The sequence below is a fragment of the Nuphar pumila genome, chromosome 17 (genome assembly GCF_984573655.1).
Source record: "Nuphar pumila chromosome 17, dmNupPumi1.hap1.1, whole genome shotgun sequence".
Lineage (NCBI taxonomy): Eukaryota > Viridiplantae > Streptophyta > Magnoliopsida > Nymphaeales > Nymphaeaceae > Nuphar > Nuphar pumila.
This window is the reverse complement of record NC_143265.1, coordinates 33,489,347-33,515,015: the sequence shown is the minus strand read 5'-3', so window position 1 is coordinate 33,515,015 and position 25,669 is coordinate 33,489,347.

The window sequence follows — 25,669 nt, the reverse complement described above, 5'->3', positions numbered from 1 at the left end:
ATTATTTTAGAGCTAAAAGTAATATTCTATACTATATGATGTAAAATATAACTAAAATATATTTTTGACTACCTAACAATCTCATACGAGTTCAACCAAGCTGACTACATATTGTTCATGTCCATCTTGTCGAGCCTACTCTACGAGTTTTAACAAGTCATTTGCAAACTGAACATGAGCTAAAACATAAACAGTTCGGCTTGTTTCTCAGGGCTAAGTTTACTTGCAATACTAGGATTTGATTATATATATATATATATATATATATATATATATATATATATATATATATATATATATATATATATATATATATATATATAGCAAACACCTTGTAAAAATGCTTGTTGGGTTATATTGCCATTGGTGTGACTAGACCAACATTATTTACTCCAAATCTGACATGGATTCAGATTTATGTTATATGAAACTGGCAAGATGGATCAGATGCAGTTCGACCTAAGTCTGATTTGAATCCTACCTAGAGGGATCAGGTCCACCGAAACTAGATCAAATTCCCTATTTTGAAAACTTAGTGGTTGTTGATGTGCCTCAAGATACACTTGATATATTTGGTATATACCAAAGTGAGAACTAACATATCAAGTTGGTGGTAGTTGCCTACCACTTTTTTAGCTTATTGGGCTTTTGAAGGTTTTTTTACATTTTAGTGTGATCTATGTGCATGATTTTATAGAAATCTACTCTTAGAATGACAGATTTCGATATGTAGGTAGGTTTTTTTAAGATTTAAAAATCAATGGTCTTAAAATTTTCATATACTCAATGCTTAAAAATCATATTGTTTATAAAAAAAATCTAATTATCATTTCCTAGCAAATTGATCATAGTGAACACATCATAAGTGGCACCATGCATTGACCCAATGCTTGGCATTGTTTCTAACAGGCTTCGACATTGAGAATGACCTTTGGGAGGGGGAGGGGGCATTTGATTGTGCGAACGGTGGTGTCCGTTGTCAATGCTATTTGTGGGACCCATGCATGCCCACGTGATATGCAAATACGGGATGCACAAATGGGCCGGACAATTTAAAAAAAAAAACATTTTTATAAGATGTTTTTTTATGTACAAGAGAGTTCTGCCCTCATTCATGAACAAACTAGGATAGGACACCCTAGACACTTCAAAAAATAAAACATTTTTAGTAGTATGTGAAAGAACTATGAACAAGATGATAAACTCGATTTTCACTCTCTTGTCCACCGAGAGGTCGAGTATTCTATTTATAAGCATAACAAAGTTTTATAATATTTAGAATACACAGTTCTAGAATACTGACTTACACAGTGAGATAGAATAACAAAACAACTAAAGATAGCAAATGACATCAATTATCATTTTTTATAATTCTATAAAAAATGATAATATCATATTATCATATATATGGTTGGCTCATGAGATTCTTGATTGAGTCTAATTCCTTATAGCCTCATTTGAGTTATTGAGAACATGTTTATCGTTTTTGGTTTCTGAGAAACCATTACTGGTTAGAGTCATAACCGTATGTGCATTATCCTTATCATGCTCTTGCGAGCTCAACGACGTTGAGTGTGTCACAAATGAAAACAAAACTCGAAAATGGAAGAGGCTTAGTGAGACCGTCAGCCAACTGGTCAAAGGAGGTTATAAACTAAACTTGAAGATGATCCTTTTGCACATGATCCTGAAAAAAATGAAAATTAATTTCAACATGTTTGGTGCAAGCATGAAAAATCGGATTCGCTGCGAGATATAAAGCCCCAATATTATCACACCAAAGAGTGGGTGGCGAAGAAGGAATGAAGCCAAGCTCAGTGAGAAGAGACTTGTGCTAAAGAAGATCAAGCACAGCATGTGCGAGAGACTTGTACTCGGCTTGAGTGCTAGATCGAGCTATAATCCGTTGGTTGTGAGAAGACCAAGAAACAGAATTAGAGCCTAGAAAAATAGCAAAACTACTTGTAGACTTGCGGTCATCAAGGCTATCGGCCGAGTAAGCATTAGAGAATGTGCTGAGCTGGAGAGAGGAAGACCGTAAGAAGAACAAATCACGTTGAATGGTATCCTTGAGATAGCAAATGATGTGTTTGACATCAGACCAGTGGGTAACTGTGGGCTGATGCATGAACTAACAAACCTTGTTGACCGCAAAGGCAACGTCAGGCCGTGTGATTGTTTGATATTGGAGGCCGCCCACGATGCTCTAATATAAAGTAGAGTCATGAAAAAGAGGGGCATCATCCTTAGATAACTGAGTAGAGGATCCTAGAGGAGTAGAGTTCGGTTTCGCATCAACCATAGATGCACGACAAAGTAAAGTAAGTGCATATGTGCGCTGACAGAGAAAAAGACCTGAGGAGGCATAATGAACTTTAATACCCAAAAAATAATTTAAGTATCCAAGATCTTTGATAGAAAAAGCAAGATTGAGGCACTGAAACAATTATTTAATAGCAACTGTGGAGATGCCAGTGATGACGATATCATCAACATAAACCAGTAAATAAATAACCAGACCATTATCTCAAAAAATAATTAATGAAGCATCAGAAAGAGAGATACGAAACCCGTATGAATGAAGATAAGAGCCGAGACGCTGGTACCAGGCACACAAAGCCCCACATGAATGAAAATAAGAGCTGTGACGCTGGTACCAAGCACACAGAGCCTGCTTGAGACCATACAAGGCCCGATCCAACTTGCATACATGCTGAGGATAAGAAGAGTCTTCAAAACTTGGAGGCTGCACCATATAAACATCTTCATAAAAGAGACCGTTTAAAAAGGCATTATTAAAATCCAATTGATGTATCGACCAATCTGACAAAATTGCAATAGCAAGAACAACACAGATGGTAGTGGGTTTCACAACTAGATTAAAAGTCTCAAAAAAGTTGATGTCTTCCTTTTGATGAAAACCCTTAGCAACGAGACAAGCTTTGTAGCGAGCCACGAAGCCATCAACATGTCGTTTAATTTGAAAAACCGATTCAGAGCCAATGATATTATAGTGAGAAAGAGGAGGAACGAGGTGCCAAGTTAAGTTGGAGTGCATTAAATTCATTGTGCATGGTTGTGTACCACTTGGGGTCAAGATTATCCTGTTTAAACGAAGTAGGTTAAGGTGTGAGTAAAACTAAGCTAAAACATGCAAGGAAAAGGGGATAGTAGGTAGTAGTAAACGCACGGGGTTTAAGAGAGTTGGTTATAGACCGATTGATCATAGGGTGGGTATGGTCAGACAGGTAACTCACAACAGAGTCAGGAAGAGGGGAAGAAAAGGGCGATTGCAAGGAAGAATCAAGTGGGTCAGCAGCGAGAATGTGGCTCACAGGAGAAGAAGGAGCAGGCAAAGCAGGAGAGATAGGTATATCAGGGGGGGTCGTCGGATTAGGCAGAAGTGGCTGAGGAGGATCAGGAGGAGGTAGGACGACGGTCGGAGAGAGACCTCATTCAAAAAGACTAGGTGATGAAGGATGAGCAGATGAAAAGACAAGTCTAAAAACAGATTCATCAAAGTAAACATGGCGAGAAATATAGGTGTGGTTTAGAGAGGGGTCAAAGCAAAGGTAGCCCTTATGGCGAGAGGCATAGTCAAGAAAAATACAGGGAGTAGTCTTGGGCTGAATTATAGAGGTATGATAGGGAGTTAAAAGTGGATAGCATCAGGCACCGAGGACACGAAGATGATGATAGTCAGTCGGTTTGTGAAAGAGAAGCTCATACAGGGTCTTATGATTAAGTACTAGGGTTGGAAGACGGTTAATGATGTTAACAGTAGTGCAAAAGGCATCAACTTAAAAGGAATATGACAAAGAGAAAGTATGTAACAGGCTGAGCCCGATTTCAATGACATGCTGATGTTTGCGCTTAATGAGCCCATTCTGTTATGGGGTATTGTGATCATCACAAATTTTTTCCTCTTGTATTTCTCTCTCTTCCTTTCTCTTTTCCTTTCTAACCTCTATTTCTCCCTTTTTGAAAGGAAAAATAAAAGACATAAAAGAAGAGAGAAGAGAAAAGAAAGAAGAGAGAGATGAACTCTTTTGCGAAAGTCTCACTTGACCTTAATTTTGAAAAGATTTAAAAGATTACTCGCCTCCGTTTTGAAATATTTGCGGGAAAAAGGGAGAGGGGGCTCGCTCGTCGGTACGAGGTTCGACCGTTTCTGGCGCCTTTACCAGGGGTAATTGAACCAATGATCAAATTTATGCATTTTTTCTTTTGTCTTAATATTGTCTAAGAATTTATTCTAAGTCTAGAAAATGCACAAAGAATCATGCTTGTGTAGATGCAAAAGATGTATGCTCTTTTGAAAATTTTATCCAAGTGCTTTTGAAATTATGAAGAATATGATGAAGGAAGGGTTTTTGAAGGTTGAAGACGGACTTAGAGAAGTTTTAGATTTTTTTAACTTAAGATTTAGAATAGATCTTGAGTTTTGAAATAATCAAAGATTGAGATGAACCTGAATTTGAAGAAGAAAGTTTAGAAGATAAGAATTGAAAGTCGAATATGGACTTTAAAAATGGATCTAGAATTGAGAGTCAAGATGGAATTTGAAAAATAGAGTGAAATTCTAGATTTAAAGTTTGAAATCAGAATGGATTTTTAGATCTGGATTTCAAGATAGATTTGAATCCGAACTCTAGGGTCCTAAATGGCATTGGATCCGAAGTCTGAAATCCAAGACGGAGTTGAATCTGGAATCCTAAATGGAATTGAATTCGAAGTCTGGAATCCAAGATAGAATTGGATTTGAAGTCTGGAATCCTAAATGAAATTGGATTCGAAGTCTGGAATCCAAGATGAAGTTGAATCTGGAATCTAGAAACCTAAATGAAGTTGGATCGGGAGTCTGGATTTTGGGTTTTTAGATCTTCTTTAAAATATCCAAGTTGAATTTGAAAGTGGAAAATCAGATTTTGAGAAATCCAGAATTGAATTTAAGAATCCATATTGAGTCTGAAGTGTATTTGAGAAATCCCCATGGAATTTGAGGATGGGATTGGATTTCATAGGTCCAGATGAAGCCTAGAATTGGATCTGAAAGGTCTCAAATTAACTTTTGAAATTTGAAAGGATAGAGAATGAAAACTTGAATCAGGAGATGAATCTAGAAATTTCAAAGTTAAATTGAACTTTGATCTGAAATGTTGAATTTGAATTTGAAATAGAATTCTGAAGATGAATTTGGAATTTCAAAGTTAATTTGAACTTTGAAATTTGATTGGAAATTAAATTTTGAATACAGAAATGAATTTGAAATCTCAAAGTCAAATTGGACTTTGAGATTGAAAATGAGATAAAATTGAGAATGAAAAGATGAATCAGAATTTACAAGAATTGAAGATTGATTTGAGAAGTGAAGAAAATACTCAAAATCACTTGGATTTTTGAAAAAGAAAATTTGAAAATATGATATAATTTTATCCCAAATGATGAATGAATTAAAGAATTTGAAATTGAATTTTGAAAAAGTATATTTCATTCTTTAAATGAATTGAAATAAGATTAAAGATATAATACATTTCTCACTATGGTCATAAAATGTATTATATAATAATCATATTAAAATTCAAGTGAAGAATAAAACACATTTTGGTGCCTTTATAGAGTTTAAAATGAAATTAACTCTCAATATATTCTGACTATGGCCATTGATATATATTTTGAGTTAATTTTAAATTAAACTCTAATAAAGGAAGAAAATATTTTTTAAAAAAACATGATGATTTTTGGAAAAAGATCCAGTGTGGATCCAATGTTATTCCATAAAAGATGAAAATCCTAAGTTTTGTTCATACCCTGACTATGACCATTGATGCAAATCATCAACTTAGGATTTAATCACTTTCTATTAGAATGGTGCACATGCCATTCGTGTTCCCATTCGTGAAATTTTAAAATAAAAGAGAAAAATTACATGAAACAAGCATTTTTTAAAAAAATATACATGTTCATACATTCTAATCTAATACAGGAAATGTAAACTCTCATTGATATCTAGCTATTACATTTGTTTGAAATGAAGTTGAGGTTCAAATTCCTAAACTAAGAAGGAGAATAACCCTTCTTGCCCAATTTCTGCAAAATTCAAGTCAGCACAGGATAAAAGATGACTATAGGAAGAAATATTACATTTAACATTCAAGATGCTAGTGGAGGAATGCTCATTTTCGTGCTATGAACTAAATGAAATTTTAATGCATAATATACATTTGGGAGAGAGAATGAATGTCAGAAATGTATGATATATTATGGAAAAAAAATGAGTAATGAAGATAACCTATGCTAAACTAAAGGAAAGATATCGGTATTAAAAGTAAAGGCATGGGTTGTAGCAGGTAAAAAAAATATATATATATACCTAATATGATGGAAATGTTGACAGTGGCTTTGATGAAGCTTTAGGTGTAGGTGTGCGTAAGCAAAAGTGGGTGCTCGACTGATAAAATGAATGGTTGGGGGCACTGACGAAACGTAGGAAAATGTACATAGTTGTGACAGTGGGTGAGTGTCATGTGAGATGTTAATGTGAATCAGGATTTTATGTGGAAATGGTAGCAAACATACCTGTATTATGCAGTGTGAAGGGAAAGAAGATGGTAGCTATGCATAGGCAGTGAGCTGTTGGCAGTATAACATGTGATAGGCGCAGCAAACAAGCAACAATAGATATATCAAATTTACAAAATGTAATTATCATGACATATACAATTTATGAAAAGCATCAATTGCTAGGCAAGTGAGTGGATACAGGTGCAAATGTGGGTGTGCTATATAACAGATGGTGAACAGTATAAATTGCAGGAAAGAGTTTTAACAAGTACATGGTGTGGGCTAAGTGACAGGTGTTGGGCATTGGTGGTGCTGAGTGCTTGTCGTGTAGTGAAGTGAAGTGCATGAAGATGGTGAGTGTGCAACAGTGAATCTGAAGTAGTAGGTGACAGGGGATGGTGGATGCTGAGAAGATACGGATCCTTAATAACCAGCTCTCGCCAATCTGGAGTGTTCTTTAGCCAAAGGGAAAGAAATGCCAACTTTCCTTCTCATCTTTCTTCCCTGCTCAACTGAACTTGGTATTCCTGTTTTTGTTCCTCTCCAAGCAGTGATTGTGCACCAGAATCTTTTCTATCAGGAACAACACATGGTGACTCTTGTAGCAAATTACAATTTTGGGAAGACCCTTCACCAGCATGTGATGATGAGTTTGTAGATTACTGATACGTGAGGCATCTAATTTTGCAGGAATCGATGCATTTGCAGTAGGTGACTTCAAAGGACAGTATTTATTCTGTCTCCATATTTATCAATAGAGAAGCAAAATTTTCTCTGGCGATGCCACCATTGAAATCTTTGTTTGCTGAAGTAAATTATGTGCATCATACAGCCAGTAGCCTAGAACCCGATACATGTATGTGAGCGTGACTACAGGGACTCTTCCCAGGCCAGCTGTGCAATGGATGTAACTCATTCTGTCATTATTGTCCATGACTCTGGACAATTTACTGACTGTAGCTGGAAGCCGCAAACACAGATCAAATGCATTGAAATCACATATTTCTGCGTGATAGTGTTGAATACCATTGAATTTTCTTGTATATTGTTGCATGGACATGATATCAACTCCAAAATATTCAGGGTCAGAATTTTGTTGCAGGCAAAGGATTATACTTATTCCGATACAGCATAGTTTGCCAACATTTGTATGTCAACACTGCTCCTATTGCTTGTGTCACGTTACTACTGTATGTCTCAGACTTCTCTTGAGCTTTGTGACTGATCTTCTTTGCATCAAATGAAGATGCATGTTTCTCTGTGTCATCCTCATACAAAGAGCTTCCTGAGTCAGAAGATATATTTATTTATTTTTTTTTTTGCTGCAATTCTGGGAAACCCACTTCTAACGAGACCATTAAAGTGGGAGATCCGTATGTGATGGGCATCCACGCTTTTTGGCAAAGGCAACGCAGAGAATACCTGTTTGTTGCTCTCAACACCAAGACATTCTCACGAAGCGTGGAATAAGAAAGCGGGGGGGGGGGGGGGGGGATCAATGAAAGGTGCCAGATGAGGGCATTTTAATCCACAGACATACGATTATCATCACGGGACCAGGAGATGCATAAAAGCACGGAAAATAGGAGACATACGCAATTATCTCAAGCAAAAAGCATAATAAGAAAAAAATGAGAATGAACCATCAACACAAAGCAGAGAAAATTATTAACAAGCAAGACAAATAAACAAAATCTGTTGATAAAAATGGAAAATGAGACTCAGCTGATCAAAGTATGAGACTACTAGCCTCTGACTCCCCGACATGAGAGCTCACTCCCTTCGATGTAGCATACTATGCTGTATTGAAGATGTTGATGCCCTCCGAACACTCCCAGATGCAATATACAGAATGGTGTGGTTGCAGAATAAACAAAATGATATTAAAATCAACATACCTGATAAAATTGGCCCAAACCATGAACACTCGCCCCTGTTTCCTACAATGAATTAGGTCTAGATGGGGTTCACTTTTACTTTTACAATGAATTCCCCCTCCCCCCCCACACAACACCATTTGAGTTTATTTATCCGACAGATTAAAAACCCAGGGAGCTCAACCAATCAATACACTTCAAGAGATCAAAAAATAACTTGGTAAAATACATATACTATGAAGGAGATGACGTTAATGAGATGCAATGCGGAAGGGATGATGAACTATCGACCGTTTGCAGAGGAAAATGGATGGACGCGGTGATGCTTGGGTGAACATAGCGGCTAGGCTATATGATGCAGAAATAAGAGATGGGGGATCAAGACACAAACAAATAATCAAAAGACCATAAAGTGGAATTAAGAAATCGAACATGACAAGAGAGGTAAAAGAGAAATGGGAGATCAAAAACTAAGAGGGAAACTAAACTACGAACCAAAAAAGAAGAAGGAATTAAACTGAGAAAAGAGAATTGAAATAAACTCTGAGACTCAAAACCCAGGTGAATCGGTGATACCATTGCGAGGCACCATCGATTGCCAACATGTAAAGCCACATCCGAAATGAAATTGAAAGCCCAATATGAACAAATAATCATAGAGAATGAGAAAATTGAAATCCAAACAAGAAAAAAAAAGGAAATGGGATCTTAATTCAGGAAAACGCTAAACTAAACTGATATTCAAATCACTTAAACTAAAGAGATTTTTAAAAGAAAACAACAACGAATATTGGAATCAGAGATTCCATTTGCTGTAACACGCAGTGGATCGATCCTTCTATATACAGGTCGATCAAAACCCTTGATGTCTAAAAAAAATAAAATAAAATAAAGAGCCAAAACTAAGCAGGAGGGATGTTTCAAAATAACATCCTTATAGAAAATTAAAACGAAAGGAGATAGTTGTTTACCTTGCCTTGAGAAGTCGATCTTCTTCAGCCGTCAGGGAAGAAATTTGTAGTTTGTGATTCAGGATTGAAACTCCCGATTGCGAGGCTTCAACTGAAGAGGGAGTGACGCCTCTTGTTAATGGATTGCTAGAGAGCTGATTGATCCTTTCAACTGATTGAGGGAAAATCGAAGAAATAAGAAGGAAACAGAGGGAAAAAGAATCAAGAAGGGGAATATGCGAGGGTGAAGAAGCAATTTATGAAGGAGAAGAGGAGAAGTGTTGAACATGGGGAGGTGAAGTTGGATGCTTAGGGCTTCCCCTGCGTGCCCATTTTAAAGAAGAAGAAGAAGAATCCAGAAGAGGGGGGGCAGAACCGTTGGGGATCAATGGTTGAGGCGAGAAGGATCCCGATCAAATGAGTGAGAGAGGAGAAGGCAGGTAAGGGAGGCGTTCGTTGGAGATTGAGGGTGGAGGAAGAAAGAGTCAGGCAGTTTTGAGCGAGAGTGAGAGAAAGAGAGAGAGATGAGAGGTGAGAGTTTGTGAAGTCGTTTGCATATTTTCAGAATTTCCAAAAACAAGGTTCTAAAAAGAAAAATTTCTTAAACAAGGTTTAAAAACTTATCTTTTTTGTAATTTTCTTTGTATTTTCTATTTTTTGGTGTTTTTGAAATAAAAGCTTTAAAAACTAGAGATTTTTAAACTAATTTTGTGAAATATTTACAAAGGCAGTGTCTCCTGAGGATTCAGACTTTTATTTTTAGAACTTTTCTCAGAAAATGGGTTTCGATCCGATTCGGATAAAAAACTGGGTCAGAGATAAAACTTTGAGTCTGAATTCTAGCGAATTCAATGAATGAATGAAATTTTGGTTAAAAATTGACCCGATTACTCAAAAGACGGAAGTCAGGGGCAAAAGGGGAATTTTTGGAAAATTTGGGGTGTTCACAGATACCCCTCTTTGTTGCTAAGCCGGTTGTAAGCCGAGCTTAGCGACAAAGAAGACACGCCAAATTTTCTTTAAAAAATGCCCCAATCAGAAGGTCTGAACTGGGCGTGGAAGAATTTGTTTTTGTAAAACATTATTCTGAGGTTTGATACCTTATCTTGAGTGATTTTGGGAAGAAACGAGATCCTCGAGAAAGAAAATAATTTGGACAAAAGAAAAATGAGGAAATCGAGATGGGACTTTGGGATGAGTATCCCAAAATGTTAAAAAGTTGAGATTTCGAAGAAGTCTCATGGCTGAGACAAAGATAAGAATTTTTGAAGAGACTCAGGTTTAGCCCTTAACCTGGATGGGACGAAGATTTTTGAAAGACCACGATGGGACATTTTTGAAAAATACCTCGTGAGACGAGGTTCAGGTATAATCTTTATTTGAATGGATATACAAAGCATGGATCCCTTGATGAGGAAAAACCATGATGGGACTGAGAAAAATACCTCACCAGAATGAGGCAATTCTCATTGAAAAATATGAACAACGCTAGGTTGTATCAAAATAGATATTGAGCATTTATTTTATTTTGGATAACCAGAAAATTTTGCCAATAAGATGAAATTGTAGTTGATCCAAATGATTGAAAGATGTGTACGTATGTGCAAAAGATATTCCCTCTTTTTACCTAGAGTATTTCCTCCAACGAGGTTAACTCCCTGTAAACACCCCAAATTTTCACCCATATCCCCAACACTTCCACCAATCACTGCAGCCTGTCTTCCAAGATCTTTAGAGGGCAATATGGTCATTTTCTGAGCTCAGACCCCACAGGAGTCCAGATTTCATCCCCGATTCTCAAAAATTTTCTATTGTTTTGCTTAGAATCATCTCCAGTCACAAAATTCTATTCACATCAAGAGATGAAAATCTTCAGTTCTTCATGCAATATGAAATCCCCCAAGACATGTCATTGCATATCATTGCATGAGCATTTCATATCACTGCACGACACAGCATGTCATTTCGAGGTCCAGAACTCCTGATTTCAAAACTCTCAATCCATATTCAAGTTTTAACTCTTTTCAAAATTGATTTCAAAACCCTAGGTCTTCAAAATTGTCAATTCTTCCCATTTTACCCCAGGACTCTGAATTTCAAAAGGTTTTCTCAAGAAAACGATCTGGATAGTTTTCAATATGGATTTTAGCTTTGAACTTAACAATTTTATCTCAGATTTTGCCCTTTTGTCAGCAAATTCCAATATCATTCTTTTACAAAATCGCCCTACAGGAGCCACCTCTTTTTAAAATCTCTGCAATCAGGCCAAGTATTTTTTATTTTGCCAATTAGTCTAAGTTTTTATGAAAATTCCAAAAAGTGGTTTTAATTTCTTGCTTTTATTTCAATAAAGAAACGATGTGGGGTCCCCCCTAAGGTGGCGCTACACAGGCTTTCTTTTTGTAAAACTTGGATTTCGAAAAACCCAAAAATATAGGAGCCTTGTCATTGAGTCCTTCTATCCTCTGCCATGTGTTAGTGTGGGGTTCACCCTGAGGTGGCGCCACATGTAATTTTCTCCCACCTTCCATTTCTTCGCCATGTGTCTATGTGAAGTCACCTTAAGGTGGCGCCACGTGTCTTCAGTCACCTTCTTTTATTTCATGCCACATGTCATTGTGGAGCTTCACTAAAGTAGAACCACGTGTCCATCACCTTTATTTCTCTCTCCCTTGCCACATGGCACTCTGGGGTCACCCTGAGTCGCCATGTGTCCATCTCTCCTTTCTCCAAAAAAAGTATAATTGTCCCCCCCCCCCCCCTGAGGTGGCGCCATCTGAAGTATTTTCTCCTGCAGTGACACATGTCTCTCTTTGCTTTCCTCAGAAAAAGCAAGTGACACATGTCAAGCTCTACTTTCCTCAGAAAAAGCAAGTGACACATGTCAAGCTCTACTTTCCTCAGAAAAAGCAAGTGACACATGTCTCTCTCTGCTTTCCTCAGAAAAATCAAGTGACACATGTCTCTCTCTGCTTTCCTCAGAAAAAGCAAGTGACACATGTCTTTCTCTACTTTCCTCAGAAAAAGCAAGTGACACATGTCTCTCTCTGCCTCTTTCAGAAAAAACAACAATTCAAATATTTAAACTCCTGGCTGAGGTGGCGCAATTCCTGAATTTTCCTCCTTAATTTTATTTTTTATCTGATTTGAGGTGGTGCCATTTGCTTCCTCTGCTCCTGTCCTCTGACACATGGCAGTGTAGAGCCACCCTGAGGTGGTGCCACATGTCTGTCTCTACTTCCTTCAGAAAAAGCCAGAGTTCAAATATTCAAATTCCATATTGATGTGGCAAAAATCCAGAATTTTCCTCTTTAAATTTATTTTTTATTTGCTTTACAAAATCCCAAAGTGGGCCCACACATAGGTGGCACCACATGAGAAGCACCTGCAGAGAAAATCAAGCCAACCTCATTTCATAGCCGCCCATTTTTGAAGCTCCAAAACATCATAAGAACACAAGGTAAACTCCCATTTGAGTTGATACTATTGAAATAATATTCTCGTTTCAATTTACATACTGAATCCCATTGTTTTTTCATTTTAAAGAAAGGGTTTGTCCGAATGATGTATTGAACCATTCCCATAAAATGACATATATTAAGTAGGATCATGCTTCCTTGATGATTTTATAGCATTCATGCATTAGTTAGGTTTAGTTCATATTGTATTTCGTTAATTTAGAATATTTCATGAGTTAATTAGATTTTTTTAGTGTTTATATCAAGCTTGCTTAAAATTCGTATGTCTCTGTTTTTGTCAGTCAGTCCATGCGTCATTTTATGTTTTTATTTTTCTCTAAAAATTCCAAAAACATCATATTACATGCCCATAGCTGTCCTTGATAATCTTCAAAAAAATTGGAATCATTTGAATTCATTTACTGCGTTCAAAGTTCAAAATGCCAAGTCGGGTTTTATGACCCGAGAAACATTCAGAACATTTGGTCTCAACTTGTAAAATCGATATCTCCCTCATCTATGATCCAATTTTCAATACAAAAAATGTTCTGCACTCAGGATTCAGTCTAGTATTTAATATGATGTTATCAGAGTTTTTTGAATTTTTTTGCTATCTGAAAAAAATTTGGGAGTTCGAGACACGTGTCAGAGCCTAATTTGAGTCTCTGAGACTCTGGATCGACTTAAGTCGATTGGTTCTCTCTGGATATAGCTCCAAATCCAGATCTGTAAAAATTGAATTTTATGTTCTGAATGCCCTTTGTTTGATTTTGAAATTTTGCAATTTTTAGGACAGTCTTCATACCAGTTCTGTATTTTTTATTTCAGTCTCCTGTTTTGATACTTAAATTTGTTCTTCTGGTTTATGCGTGTAATGTCATATTTTTATTTCTCATCCAGTTAATCAAATGCCAAATCCATACAAATGAAAGTTGTTCATATGCATGTCAGTAGTTTCCCATTTAATTTTCAAAATTTTTGATGGTGGGTTATTATTTTTTTTTCCATTTTCACATCAGATCATGTTGATTTTAGTCCCATCAGAACCAAATCCCAGTTACCGAACTCACCATAGTTCAAATCTCAGAGCTGAAAAAACCAATGTTCATTTTCATGTCCTTTAGCATTTTGAAAAATATCATACATTTCTATGGTGGATTTTTGCATTATTACGTTGAATGCTATGTTTGGTTCGTACCCGTATGCGAAATTTGCTTATTTTAAGGTTTTCTTTGAAATTTTGCATCTAGACCATATCATTTCATGAATTTTATCATTCGATATTGTTTCTAAGGGTATAGGGGTGTTCTCTACCCAATTTGGCATGATTTGAAAACCGTTTGATGATCAGTTTAGCCGTATCATCAAAACAGGGCCCCCGCGGGACCCAGATCCGAGCGAAATTCGTTATTTTGGCGAAGTTTCAAACACAAATTCTGATTTTTACAGTCTTAATATGTTTAGAAGCATATCATCATGTCTAATCATGCATTTCATCATCATTTGGTTCAATTCAAATTTCAAAAATATCAAATTTTACCAAAATTCCTTCAAAAAACCCTGATTTTAATGGTATAACTTCAATATTAGGGGTATTTTGGTCATTTTGACAACAATTCCGAATTTCAAACTATTTATTGCTTGATTTTCTTGCATTTACATCATTTCAAATATCAAGGAAGTATGAAAATCGGGTTTATATCCAACTAAGTCCAATAATCTCAAGATATTATTGGAAAATCTTGGAAAAACCCACATATTTGAGCTAACCCCATTTCAAGCTTGGCAAAGACATTCAAAGGAAGGAGATGAAGTCTGCAATGGTCTTTCTTTCATTTTATTTAGTGATGAAATAATATAAACTTTGGAATAAGAGATTTACTTTTCTGCTTAGATTAGGTTGCATATCATATAGTTTGAATTTCTGCAATATCCTGATTATGTTATTCATGCATCTTATTTCAAAAATCACTATGGATGTACATGAATGACACGTGCACCAACTCTTAGGGAGTTGATGAACTTGGTGGAGTCCATATTTACGGCCCTAGTCGGAATATGGACTAGACCCAGATTCAGCATCTTCCTACTAGTCACACCGAGCCTATACTCTTAGGCTATCTTCCAAAATTCAATGCATATATTCAAATTTTACAAAGTATTTTAGAATTAATTAAGTAAATTACAAGCGTATTTACGGACATAGTCAGAATATGTGGTAATTCTACCTTAGTTTAATTTTAAAATTGCACATTTTTCTGAAAAGATGTTTTCATAAAAAGACATTCATTCATATCATTTGCATCATGAAATCACTTGCATTTCGCATGATTTTCTCAAGAAAACTTCATTCTAAGGAAATCGATTCCTCAAGAAACTCTAAAAATTTTCAAAGTTAGATTTTACCAAGTCCAGTTTTCACGATTTTTCCTGGAAAATGTTCTTTTCTTAAGATCCATTTTCAAAAGGAGTTTCTCATCATTCTTAAGAATCAAAATCGATTTTCAAATATTTCAAGGCTAAGATTCTTAGAATTTCAATTTCCTGAGTTTTGATTTTCCTTCTCCAAAGAGTTTTTCTATAAATTTTCAATCATTTTCGAAAGAAAGTTTCAAAGTTGGAATTTTTCCCTAACAAATAGTTCCTCTTTAAGTGTTTTCTCAAGAATTATTTCTACTTTCCCAGGATTTTCATCCATTCATGATTTTCCCAAATCTTTATAAACTTTCTTATGATTCTCAAATCCTTTTATTAGAGTTTTTCTGAGAAATCGATTTCCATCTTTTGCCTTAGAAATATTTTCCAACTCCAAAGCATTTTCTAAGCATACATCATGTTTTCCAACCTACATTTTATAAAGTTTCATAGCACATGCCTGAATTCTCTGTGCATTTAGGATAAAACACGATTTTGATAATTCAGCTAAGTCAAGCACACATTTGGTCCTTAGTTCGATTACCCCTATTAAAGGCGATAGGAACGGTCAAACCTCGTACTGACATGTCGGGTCCCATTCTTTGGAATATTTCCCGCAATTTTCAAAAACGGAGATGAGTATTTCAAAACAATTTTCAAAACTCTGGTCAAGTTTGACTCGCAGGATCGTTTTCCCTCTCTCTCGCAGGGAAGGGAATTTTTTTTGCGATGATAATAGGTTTGGCGACCGTGATGGGACCTGTCCTTGTCTAATCAAAAGTGTGTTTGACTTAGTTCAATTATCGAAACTGTGTTCTCAAAATGTCAGCTCTTTTGCTTTCTGATATCATACGAACCTAGGAGCCTAGACTCTGACCTAGCTGACATTTGTTACATATAGCTTAGGCATGGTTTGGTAGGATTATATTGAGAAGATATTTTCATGCTCACATAGACTTAGGTCTAAACACAACTCTTCTCAATTTAGGATCTGAATGCAAACAATGTATGTTTCTTCAAAAGTTTTCAAAATCTATCTCTCTAGGACTTAGAGCCCTCTATTTCTTGAATGTGATCATTTTTTTCAAACCTTCCTTACCTATCTTTACCCAATCTTCACGTTGTTGGGCTCTCTTCCAGAACCCTAGTTCGGGACAGAGCCTGACAACTGGGCCACTTATTTGGGTTAACGCCCCTCCTACCACGTACCACGGGCCACAGTCCGAAGTATATCAATAGGCGCTCAAGGATGTTGGAAAACCTTACCTTAGAACCGGAGTTGATAAAGATGATCTGAACCTAGAGTTAGGATTAGGGTCCTACAGCTTTTTCAAAATGATGCATCTAGAGTCAGCCTTTTAGGGAGTGTTGTATGTGCATAAGTGTTTATGCAGGATGTGACTGTTTGTATTTTACCTTTATTCCTCTCATATTTTCGCCAAAAAATATTTTTCCAAATATCCATATTCTCATCTTTTTCTTTTATTTTATCAAACCCTGGATGATTTTTCCAAATATCTGATTTCTTTCAAAACTCCAGGTGATTTTCCATTCTCCCGTTCTACTGAATCTCAAATTTCCAGCTGCATTTTTATCCTGCCTGCGATTTTCCAAAATCATATGTTTTCTCTCATTGGATTTTCAATCCTTTTGTTTATTTACAAAATTCTTCTCCTTATTTTCCTCATGCATACCTTGATTATTGCGGTGTAAATTGTTTATCCACTTTCCCTCTTGCCGTCTCCTTATTCTAAATCCGTTTGCGGATTGTTTTTCCAAGAAATATCTCTTTCCTTCAAAAATGGTATTTTCCTCGTGGTTGACGACCTCACCTAGGTAACAAGGCACATTTTCCGTTGTTTATTTATCTTGCAAAGAATGACAACACAATTGTCATGATTTCAGCGACGACTCTATCCCTAGTAATGGGATATTCTTTCAATTGTCTACCATATCGTCAATAATCATTTTTCTCCCAATCCAAAATTTCCTAAGAGTCTAATCAAGACTTTATCCTGCAGAGAGTCTTCGCATCATTTGATGGTTGAGACAAGATCCGGAAGAAAAACATCATCTCAACGCATTATTTACTCCTCAGCCTCAGAAGGAGAAATGGATTCACCCTGATCCGTCAGAAGTCAAGGTCAGCAGCAAGAAGATGATGGCATAGATCCTCAGATGTACGCCATGTTCCAGAAGATGATGAAGAAAATGATGAGCGAGCAAGTTGGCACCAGTTTAGAGAAGAATCCCTTTAGCCAAAAACTCAAAGATCATGTAACCAAGAAGTCCACCAAGTCTTCTAAGAAATATGTTCAACCAGAGGATACTTCAGAAGAATCAACAGATGATACAGATGAAGAATGCGAGATCATCCCAGAAATTACTCGCAAGCCAAAGGTTCAAGCAGTGACAGATCCTTTTCAAGCACAGTTCAAAGAAATGGCTAGAGCAATAAAAGATCTGCAGGCCCGCGACAAGGGTAAGAAAGTCTTCACAAGTGAAGATTTCTACGATGGCTTAGAAAGAGACGATAATCTGGAGAATCTTCCCCGTAAGTTCATCAAATTCGACGGTTCTGGTGATCCCAAAGCCCACCTCGCCATGTTCTTCGCTGAGTGCTCCAAATTCAAGAAAAACAATAGGGCCCTATTTCTTTGCTTTTCTCGCAGTCTGGAAGGCCCTGCCGCCAAGTGATACTCCGAGTATATCAATCCAATCGAACTACGAGAGTTCGATAAGGTGGTCAACCTATTCATTGAGCGATTTCTATTCAACACTGAAGCGCTACCCACGTTAAATCACCTCTGTAATCTGAAGCAGGGAGATAGTGAAAAAGCTAGGGACTTCATTCGCAGATGGAGAGAGACCTGTAATAAAATGAGGAGCCCAATTTCAGAGGAGCATGCACTCCAAATCATCCTGAACAACTTTTCACAGCCTTTGAGGAGTCTCATCTCTACCGCACCCTCTAAATCTTTCATTGAACTCATTGAACGAGCCGAATGGCTCGAAATGAGAATGGAGAATGGGGTCTATGAGGGCATTACCATTGCAAGAAGCAGTCAAGATGCCAAGAAGAAGGCTCACCCCACTTTTTCGACCAATAATAACAAAGGCAACAAGAATAATCATGGTAGCAGTTTGGAGAGATTCAAAAGGCAAAAAGGGAAGGACATCAACAATGATAAACCTCTCCAATTCAGCATAAGGAGAAAGATCAGGAAAAACCAAAGCGCAAGGACTGGAGCACTGATCGAGAATTCACCCCTCTGGATCAGACACTCGAGAGTATCTTGGAGTATAAGCTTGCGAAAGACATTGTTTGGTTGCCTAAAGTCATTGATTCTCCAGCAATTATGGGCAGATTCAAAGAACAATTTTGCAAGTTTCATCGAGCAGTAGGGCACGATACAGAAAACTGCTTCGTCTTTAAGAACATTGTTCAAGACTGCATTGACAAGAAACTCCTCGCTGAAGATGAAAAGGAGGACCAGTCATCCTGACTAAGTTTTTTCCACAATCATTCTAGAAGCTGATAATGCTGGCACTTTCCCATTTCTCATCTTGCTTTCACTATTTCAAAAGAATAATGTAATCCCATTCTCTTTCATTGATTTTAAAGCATCAATAATATCATCAAATTTTTCAATAGCTTGGCACCATCTTATTTGTTTCTCCTTCCTTTTCACAATGTCTCTCTTGTGAGGAATGATCTTGAGGACATCTATCAGTCAAAGAGCTTGTTGCCTTATTCATCAATTATCCTTCTTTTATTCAAAATTTTCCTCCCTAGTTACACTGGGGGCATTTTTTTGAAAATTTATCTTTACCTCAAAACATCCTGTATGCAGACAGGATAAACCAATCTCTCATTTTGCATGTATATGCACCCACTTGCATTAATTTTGCATTCATTTGCATCAATTCACACTCATTCTTATTCATTTGCGTCAAATTTATATCAAAATTCTCCTTCAGGTTAAGGGATAAACCTGAATCATTTTCTATGATTTCCCCAAAATTCTTTAATTTCTATTCACTTCCCATTCAGGATATGGGATAAATTCTGAGAATATGAATGATTTCTCATCCTAATCATCAATCCCTAACGTCAGTTTGAAATCTCTGTTGATTTTTCCTCAAAATTCTTCAGATATAATCCTCTTTTCAAAATCCAGTCACCGCATTGGTGATTTGCAAAATTTTGATCCTCTAATCGAGTTCTCCTCTGAAGAGCTGAATTCTGATTCAGACTTCTTTTTCTTTCAAACCCAACTCTCAGGTTGGTCCATTTTTCTTTTAGAAATTCGAGTTCTGACTCAGATTTCTTTCTTTTCAAAATCCAACTTTCAAGTTGGTTTATATTTTTCCTTTGAAGATCCGAGTTCCGACTCAGGTTTTTCGTCAAATTATTTTTCCTTTGAAGATCCGAGTTTTGACTCAGGTTTTCCTTTAAATTATTTTTCCTTTGAAGATCCGGGTTCCGACTTGGGTTTTTTCTCAAATTATTTTTCCTTAAAAGATCTGAGTTCCGACTGGGGTTTTCCTTCAAATTATTTCTCCTTTGTTGATCCAGGTTCTGACTCGTGATCTCTTTACTTTATTCGAGCTCTAACCCAAGCTCTTCATTCTCCTTTGTTGATCCGAGTTCCGACTCGTGATTTGTCTACCTTATTCGAGCTTTGATTTGAGCTCTTCATTTTCCTTTGTCGTTCTGAGTTTTGACTCGTGAACTTTTTACTTTATTCGAGCTCTGACTTGAAGTCTTTATTCTCCTTTGTTGATCCAAGTCACCTCGATCTTCAGGGACAGTCAATTTCTCTAATTTGACCTTTTGTCCACCAATTTCCAATTTAAATCTTTGGATCATTCAATTCTTCAATTTTGACCCTCGAGTCATTCAATTCTTTAATTTCGACCTCTGGGTCACCCAATTTCCAATTTTCAAATTACCAAATTCTCAATTTCGACCGTCAGGTCATCCAATTTTCATTTCCCTGTTCAGGATAAGGGGATAATCCTGAAACCATTCATAGAAGCGATCCAACTCTTTATAATGGTCCCCATTCTTCATTGAACTGATAGTGTTCCAAGTGAACTGATAGTTGTTCTTCATTAAACTGATAGTGTTTCAAGTGAACTGATAGTCGTTCTTCATTGAACTGATAGTGTTCCAAGTGAACTGATAGTCGTTCTTCATTGAACTGATAGTGTTTCAAGTGAACTGATAGTCGTTCTTCATTGAACTGATAGTGTTTCAAGTAAACTGATAGTCGTTCTTCATTGAACTGATAGTGTTCTCAAGGAACTAATAGTCATTCTTCATTGAAATGATATTGTTCCCAGTGAACCGATGGTCATTCTTAATTGAACTGATATTGTTCCCAGTGAACCGATGGTCGTTCTTAATTGAACTGATATAGTTCCCAGCGAACTGATGGTCGTTCTTAATTGAACTGATATGTTCTCAGCGAACCGATGGTCGTTCTTAATTGAACTGATATAGTTCTCAGCGAACCGATGATCGTTCTTAATTGAACTGATATTATTCCCAGAGATGATCGTTCTTAATTGAAGTGATATTATTAGTCGTCTCCTTTGGAAAGAAGATGATAATTTTCGTCACGGATGCGTTAAGCAGGATTTCAAATGCTCTCTTTTACCAAGAATTTCAAGAACATCTTGTCAATTTATCAATCAATTACTTATTGATTTCAAAATCTTTATTGCACAAATCTTTGCCTCAAAATACCTTCAACATTACTTCCAAAGAGGCAAAACTTTTGAGAAGAAGGATTCAAAATTCAAATTCTTTCCATGGGCCAACCAAAAGGATAAAGAATAAATCCTCGATATGGCCAGAAAAGAAAATTCAATGTTATTGCAAAACCATAAATGATTGATATTGATCGCAGTTATGGCACATCTCTAAAGACTATTTTTGTAAAAATGAGGTAGTGGAAATATCCTGAGCGCTAGAAAAAGAGAGAATTCACCCAAGTTCTGTCTCCTCAAAATCACCTAAGCTGTAATTAAATATCCGCAAAAGGGATCTCTCAATTGTCGTCAAGATGAAGGCGAATTAAGCAAGTAGACCCCCGGGGCCAAAGAAGATTTGAAACATCTCCAAGATGACGGAGTTTGTGACAGATCCTTCCAGGGAAAGTCCAAAGCACTATCGAGATGAAGGAAGATGCGATGAACCTCCTGACAATCCCTAAAAAATATTTAATTTCCGCTATCATTCAGAGATCTCTAAACCCATGAGCCAATATCCTCAACATAACCCCTGAGGCAAAGAAGGATCGAAACATCTCCAAGTTGAAGGAGTTTGTGACGTACCCTTCCAAAAAGAGAGAAAGAGAGGGAAAAGAAAAAAAGAAAAGTCAGAACATCTTCCATAATAAAGGATGATGTAATAAACTCCCCTGAAGCTTAAGAAAGCTCAAAAGAGTGCAGGAAGAATATCATGAGAGACGCTCCCAGAATATCAAACTATCGAATTTGCCAAAAATCTTCTTTAAATTTGTGAAATTCTATTATCAATATTCTTTCATCAATTGCTTTCATAATATGAAATTCTCTCTTTTCTGTTCATATCAAGGAAATTGATAGCTTCCTTAAAGAAGGTCAATCGCAAGCAATTTGGATTCCAAATCTTGATTCTATGAAGTCAATTCCGTTTGGAGGTAATACTTCAGGTAGAAAAGGAGAAATATTTTTGCAAAAATGTGCACCATTTTCAAATACTTTAAATCAACAACAAAATTCTCAATATTTTGACAATATTTTCTAGCTATCCTGACGTGAAGTGAGAGCTTGATGTCCATTTTTGATACATTTTGACACCAATTTTCAATCCCTCTTTAGGACATAATAACAGGAGTTTTCAAGATTCCTTCCCTTCTTTTTATAGTTTTAGAGCGCGAGCTCTCAGATTCACACACTTCCCTGTGTCCCCACTATCCCACCATAGACAACCCCATTTCGGTTCGAGGTCCAACCACCAATCATTTTCTCGCAAAAGGCAAATTCAAAAGCTGATTTTAGTCTCAGAAATGAGACGCCCAAGATCAATCCCTTTTCAAGCTTTAGGGATCCCATTTTCTTTCCTTTTGCAAAAACCTTGTCGGATTTATTGTGCAAATTCTGAAGGTTCCATCATGGTCTCTTCCTTCGAGAATTCCATTCATTTTCCGCCCAATCAGGATAAGGGTATAAACCTGAGCCTCCTTTGATAAGGTATTTCATTTTCCGCCCAATAAGGTTAAGGGTATAAACCTGAGCCTCATTTTGATGAGGTATTTTATTTTCCGCCCAATCAGGTTAAGGGTATAAACCTGAGCCTCCTTTGATGAGGTATTTCATTTTCCGTCTGATCAGGTTAAGGGTATAAACCTGAGCCTCATTTGATGAGGTATTTCATTTTTCCGCCTGATCAAGTTAAGGGTATAAACCTGAGCCTTATTTGATGAGGTATTTCATTTTTCCGCCCGATCAGGTTAAGGGTTAAACCTGAGCTTCATTCCATACGAGGTATTTTCGTCCCATCCAGAATAAGGGCAAAACCTGAACTTCACTCTCGCAGAGTGAATCTTTCTTGTTCATTCTCCATTTCATAACTACCATCTTCATCAGGGCCAATTTTCTCATACCCGGTTAGATCCTTCTAACTGGGGCATTTTATATAGCCCAAATTTGGTGTGTTTTCTTCGCCACTAAGCTCGGCCACAAGCCAACTTAGTAGCAAAGAGGGGCATCTATAAACACCCCAAATTTTCACCCATATCCCCAACACCTCCACCAATCACTGCAACCTGTCTTCCAAGATCTTCAGAGGGCAATATGGTCATTTTTTTGAGATCGGACCCCGCAGGAGTCCAGATTTCATATCCGATTCTCAAAAATTTTCTATTGTTTTGCTTAGAATCATCTTCAGTCACAAAATCCTATTCACATCAAGAGATGAAAATCTTCAGTTCTTCATGCAGTATGAAATCTCCCAAGACATGTAATTGCATATCATTGCATGAACATTTCATATCACTTCACGATACAACATGTCATTTCGAGGTCCAGAACTCTTGATTTCAAAACTCTTAATCCAGCTTCGAGTTTTAACTCTTTTCAAAATTGATTTCAAAACCCTGGGTCTTCAAAATTGTCAATTCTTCCCATTTTATCCCAGGACTCTGAATTTCAAAAGGTTTTCTCAGGAAAACGATCTGGATAGTTTTCAATATGGATTTTAGCTTTGAACTTAACAATTTTATCTCAGATTTTTCCCTTTTGTCAGCAATTTCCAATATCATTCTTTTACAAAATCGCCCTAGAGGGGCCACCTCTTTTCAAAATCTCTGCAATCAGGCCAAGTATTTCTTATTTTGCCAGTTAGTCTAAGTTTTTATGAAAATTCCAAAAAGAGGTTTTAATTTCTTGCTTTTATTTCAATAAAGAAACTATGTGGGGTCCCCCCTGAGTTGGCGCCACACAGGCTTTCCTTTTGTAAAACTTGGATTTCGAAAAACCCAAAAATATAGAAGCCTTGTCACTGGGCCCTTTGTCTCTCCTACCATCCTCTGCCATGTGTCAGTGTGGGGTTTACCCAGAGGTGGTGCCACATGTCATTTTCTCCCACCTTTCATTTCTTCACCATGTGTCTATGTGAAGTCACCCTGAGGTGGCGCCACGTGTCTTCAGTCACCTTCTTTTATTTCATGCCACGTGTCATTATGGAGCTTCCCTAAAGTAGTGCCACGTGTCCACCACCTTTATTTCTCTCTCCCTTGCCACATGGCACTTTGGTGTCACCCTGAGTCGCGATGTGTCCATCTCTCCTTTCTCTAGAAAAAGTAGAAATTGCCCCCCCCCCCCCCCCCCCCGCCCCTGAGGTGGCACCATCTGAAGTGTTTTCTCCTGCAGTGACACATGTCTCTCTCTGCTTTCCTCAGAAAAAACAAGTGACACATGTCAAGCTCTACTTTCCTCAGAAAAAGCAAGTGACACATGTCAAGCTCTACTTTCCTCAAAAAAAGCAAGTGACACATGTATCTCTCTGCTTTCCTAAGAAAAATCAAGTGACACATGTCTCTCTCTGCTTTCCTCAGAAAAAGCAAGTGACACATGTCTCTCTCTACTCTCCTCAGAAAAAGCAAGTGACACATGTCTCTCTCTGCTTTCCTCAGAAAAAGCAAGTGACACATGTCTCTCTCTGCTTTCCTCAGAAAAAGCAAGTGACACATGTCTCTCTCTGCCTTCTTCAGAAAAAGCAACAATTCAAATATTTAAAATTCTGGATGAGGTGGCCCCATGTGCTTCCTATGCTCCTGCCCTCTCACATATGGCAGTGTGGAGCCACCCTGAGGTGGCGCCACATGTCTGTCTCTGCTTCCTTCAAAAAAAGCCAGAGTTCAAATATTCAAATTCCATATTGAGGTGGCGAAAATCCAGAATTTTCCTCTTTAAATTTATTTTTTATTTGCTTTACAAAATCCCAAAGTGAGCCCACACATAGGTGGCACCACATGAGAAGCTCATGCAGAGAAAATCAAGCCAACCTCATTTCAAAAAATTTTAAATTCTGCTGAGGTGTCTTATTTACAAAATTTGCATTTTATTTTTATTCCAAAAATCCAAAGTATCATCCTCTAAGATGGCACCACATGGAAGGTCCAGATTTACTCTGTTTGAATTTCAAAAATCTCCAAAAATTCTATAAATACCCTAGACCATGCCCAGTGAGGGGGAGCTCATTTGTTTGATGTGAACTTCAACTTAGATCTCCATTTTTGTAGCTTCTTTTGTTTTCCTCTGAATTCACGCCCTCTCTGGAGTATATTTTCAAGGAGCCATCTCGTAACCGCCCGTTTCTGAAGCTCCAAAACATCATAAGAACACAAGGTAAGCTCCCATTCGAGTTGATGCTATTGAAATAATATTTTCGTTTCAATTTACATATTGAATCCCATGGTTTTTTCGTTTTAAAGAAAGGGTTCGTCCGAATGATGGATTGAACTATTCCCATAAAATGACATATATTAAGTAGAATAATTCTTCCTTGATGATTTTATAGCATTCATGTATTAGTTAGGTTTAGTTCATATTGTATTTCGTTAATTTAGCATATTTCATGAGTTAATTAGATTTTTTTAGTGTTTATATCAAGCTTGCTTAAAATTCGTATGTCTCTGTTTTTGTCAGTCAGTCCATGCGTCATTTTATATTTTTATTTTTCTCTAAAATGGCCCAAAAAATCATATTACGTGTCCATAGATGTCCCTAATAATATGCAAAATAATCAGAATCATTTGAATTCATTTACTGCGTTCAAAGTTCAAAATGTCAAGTCAGGTTTTATGACCCGGGAAACATTCAGAACATTTGGTCTCAACTTGTAAAATTG